The sequence below is a fragment of the Trichechus manatus genome, unplaced genomic scaffold (genome assembly GCF_000243295.1).
Source record: "Trichechus manatus latirostris isolate Lorelei unplaced genomic scaffold, TriManLat1.0 scaffold00031, whole genome shotgun sequence".
NCBI lineage: Eukaryota > Metazoa > Chordata > Mammalia > Sirenia > Trichechidae > Trichechus > Trichechus manatus.
In genome coordinates, this window is record NW_004443967.1 from 13,780,578 (window position 1) to 13,784,874 (window position 4,297).

The window sequence follows — 4,297 nt, forward strand, 5'->3', positions numbered from 1 at the left end:
GCTGCCTGGCGCCCGGCCCCACACAGCCTGCTTGCCCCTCTGGCTGATGCAAACCTCCCACCCAGCTTCATCTTGATCCTGTCTCAGGAACTGCGGACGAGGAACTCCTGTGCCTCCAGCCCCCAGGGTCCGGAGCAGTTAAATGTCCGTGGCGGTGGGGCCCAGTAATCCTGGAGGACCCCTGCTCCCATCTGAGAGAGATGCCGGCTGTTGGACAAGAGAGAAAGTGGAGTTACCCGAGGGCTGCCATTCGGGAGTCCAAAGGGGCATCTGTGTCATCCACAGAGCAGGCGCCTGCCCAAAGAGCTCTCCTGGGTCTGGCAGGGAACTCACTGCCTTTGTAGAAAGTACCTCCCACCCTTGAACAGCCCAAGCTGGACCTCTGTGGCTTCTACTCTTCAAGCCAGGATGTTGGAGAAAAGGAACTGTATCAGTCTTCTGTTGCTGCTCTAACAAATTGCCACCAACTTAGCGGCTTAAAACAGTCTCCAGTTAGCGTCTCAGAGGTCTGTATGTTAGAAGTCCAACCCGGGTCTCACGGAGTTACAGTCACCTGTCAGCACTGCTGCACCCTCTGGGGAAGACATTGGCTGAATTCAGGGCCTTGTGGTTGTAGGACTGAGGTGCCCGTTTCCTTGCTGGCTGTTGGCCAGAGGCCAGTCTTTGCTCCTAGAAGCTGCCAGCTTTCCTTTCCATGAGCATCTGGAGGACTCTCTCTGGGACCTTCGTTTCAGAGGCAGCAAGGCACACCGAGTCCCTCTCACGGCTTCCAAGGTCTCTGACTTCTTCTTCTGCCCGTCTCTCCTTCTTGCAGCCAGAGAAAGGTCTCTGCTTGGTTTTGTTTTTCGTTTGTAATTTTTTTTTATTGTGGTGAAAATATGCACAGCAAAACATTCACCAATTCAACAATTTCCACATGTATGATTCGGTGATGATTATATTCTTCATGTGTTGCACCCATTCTCACTATATTTTCCAAATTATTCCACCAGCATTAACATAAACTCAATGCCCCCTAAGCAAAAGCTTCCCCTTTCTCCCTCTCTCCCACCCCTGGCAACCACTAATAATCTTTGGTTTCTACGTATTTCCTTATTTCATCGAAGTGAAATCATACAGTATTTGTCCTTCTGCATCCGACTCATTTCACTCAGCAGAATGTTTCCAAGGCCTGTCCGTGTCGTGGCATGCATCAGAACTTCATTTCTCTTTACGACCAAGTAGTATTCCATTGTGTGCATCTAGACCCCATTTTGTTGATCCATCCACCTGCTGATGGACATGTTCGTTGTTTCCACCTTTTGGCTATTGTGAAAAGCACTGCAATGAACATTGGTGTACAAGTTTCTGTTTGTGTTCCTGCTTTACTTCCTCTGGGTGTATTCCTAGGACTGGGATTACTGGCTGGCTCTCTGCTTTTTGAAGGGTTCGTGTGATTGGATTGGGCCCACTCAGATCATCAAGGAGAGTCATCCTATTTTAAGGCCTATAACCTAAATGGCATCTGCAAAGTCCTTTGTGCCATGTAACCTAACTTATTCACAAGTTCCAGGGATTCCAGCGTGGGAGGAGGGGCACTCTGCCTACCCTGGGGACAGGCTGATCCTCAAACCCAGGGTTGGACTATCACCTTGCCAGCCTCTTTGGGCCTGTAATTCAGTAATGCCACTGAGCCGAATCTGGGTGTCCAGACAAGGCCTCCCCACTGAGGCCCCTGTTTCTCTGGGAGTGGGGAACCGCTCGTGAGCCTGCACAGTGGCAGGGCTCAGCCCAGGGCAGATGTGACTCTGCCTCCAGCCTCCCCGTTTGCCCCTCATTTCCTCTCACTGTCCACACCCAGGTCTCCTCGCCTGATCATCCTTCAGGGACAAGACTTCTGGGCTCCCAGGTTGCAGGCCAAAGCAGAATGGGGAGGGTGAAGGGAGGAGGCTGCAGGCTGAGGCGGGCCCTCTCAGAGGCCCAGGAGGCCTGGACCTGGCAGCCAAACCCTGTCAGGGACGTGACTGCATCTGCAGAAGACCAGCAGGAGGGCTGAGGAGGCCCCCTCCCCTCCTGAGCCTCTCCCTGCGGCCTGGGCTGAGCTGGTCCATGGCCCGCCTCTGGGTCACGGCCCACCCTTCCCCATGGTGTGTCCCCAGAGCTCACTCATGCTGGGCTGTGTGATCTGAAGCCAGGCACACAGAAAACACACCAGGTCAGCGTCGGGGCATCAGCACAAAACAGAAACAGGCTCCAGCAGCCAAGTGGGCCCAGCTGACTGTATGAGGCCCACGCGAGGTCGCGCTGGGATCACCTGACATCTTGGCCAGAAGGGGCCTCACAGACCAGCCCGGCCCAGGTGACACCCTGTACCACCTCCATCAGAGACCCAGGAGTTTGCCAAACATGCAGAAGCCCAGGCCCCACCCCAGACCTACGGATCTCCAAAGGGGTGGAGTCAAGCACTTGCACGTCAAGGAAGCTCCTCAGTTAATCCTGATACAGTTAAAATTGACACTCACCTTGCTCTCCCATTTTGCAGGAGAGAAGATTGAGGCCCAGACTCACCTGAGGACACACAGCAGTCTAGTGCCAGTCGGGACTAAACCCTTCAGGCCTTCAGTCAATAGTGAAAATCAGGCAGTAGGAGTCTTGGGGGTCCCCCAAGTTCTGAAAACGAGTTACTTCTTTCCAGGCAAAACAGAATCAGTTGCCACTGAGTCAATTCCAACTCATGGTGACCCCGTGTGTTGCATGGTAGAACTGTGCTCCACAAGATTTTCAATGGCTGTGATCTTATGGAAGTAGATTGCCAGGCCTTTCTTCCAAGGCACCTCTAGGTGGGTACGAGCCCCCAACCTTTCAGTTAGTAGCTCAGCGCTTAACCGTTTGCGCCACCCAAGGACCCCTCCTTTCCTGGTACCTCTTAGGTAAATAAAATAGCTCGCACACACCTAGTCTGCAGTGTCTGCCAAATATTCAGAGTGTTGCGCCCAGACATGACTCTGCACGCATCCCTGGGATCAGTAAATGAGTCCCACGGCTCCCTGTTCTCCCTATTATCGCTTGCTTGTTTGTTTTCCCTGGAGAGACCATAATTAAAGCAAGCAGAACACAGAACAAGAATTGATTGCACCGAGGCCAATCTTCCCAGCCTGCCGCGGCCCCACGGCTGCAGCTTCCTTTGTCTGTCCCCGACGCCCACTCTCTGGGGCTGCTTACCCAGAAATCTGTCAGAGTTAATGAAGTTTAGGAAGACAGGTGGCAACGCTGACCTCATTCTCTTGTCTGCAAGCCTCATCTCACCTCCCAACTCCTGCTTGCCTGATGGAAAGTGGTTTCCTCGTTCTCAGCTTCCCAGAGGAAGAAATTCCAGGTCATCTTAGACCCATCTTCATTTACCTTCTAATAAAAAAAAAAAACCAAGCCCGTTGCCGTCGAATCAATTCTGACTCATAGCGAACCTATAGGACAGAGTAGAACTGCCCATAGGGTTTCCAAGGCTGTAATCTTTATGGAAGCACACTGCCACATCTTTCTTCTGTGGAGCGGTGGGTGGGTTCGAACAACCAACCTTTCAGGCAGCAGCCAAGTGCTTAACCACTCCGCCACCAGGAATCTTTTTACCTCATAAAAGATCGAATATATCAGTATTCCTATTGCTTCTTATGTCACGTAGTCTTAAATTCACCTTTTCCTCCAACCCCACTGCCAAGATCCTAGTCTGTCTTTCAAGCCCCAAGCCAGATTATTGGAACACTTGCTTCCAGCCTCTCTCACTTGGGGTCCGTCCTGCATTCGAGGCTACCAGCTATTTTCCCTGAAACACCCATTTACAACGTTGCTCCCTACCAAGGAATCTAACGTGTTCACCAATCCCAAAAAATCCAACCCCTCTGCCTAGAATTCAAGGCTCACCTACTCACCAATGCGCAGCCACGGTGAGGCACACTCTTTGCTGCCTCCTCCTGTACGGCAGTTGTAAGGTTTTTACAACCTAGTGGCTATTATAATCGACTAAGTTCACAGCCTCCTAGGAAATCTGCAGAGTACAAGAAAGGGGGAAAATTCTCAACAAAGCCTTGCTGTGTCACTAATCTTGGCTAAGGGTCTTTCATGGTATAAACCAAAGAGTGCTTCTTTCTGAGACCCTTTGATTCTCAATTCAATAATTTGCTTATTTAACTGAAGTCTGGGATCCTAGTAAACGGCTGTTATACCCAGTGCTGTTGACTCGACTCCACCTCATAGCGAACCTACAGAACAGAGTAGAACTGCCCCATAGGGTTTCCAAGGCTGTAAACCTTTACAAAAGCAG

General features: G+C 51.4%; 1 protein-coding gene across 1 annotated transcript in view; it reads right to left on the reverse strand.

Moving 5' to 3' along the window:
* CPXM2 (carboxypeptidase X, M14 family member 2) overlaps positions 1-4,297 on the reverse strand; it is a 136,169-nt gene that overhangs the window by 117,257 nt on the left and 14,615 nt on the right. The window lies entirely within an intron of this gene.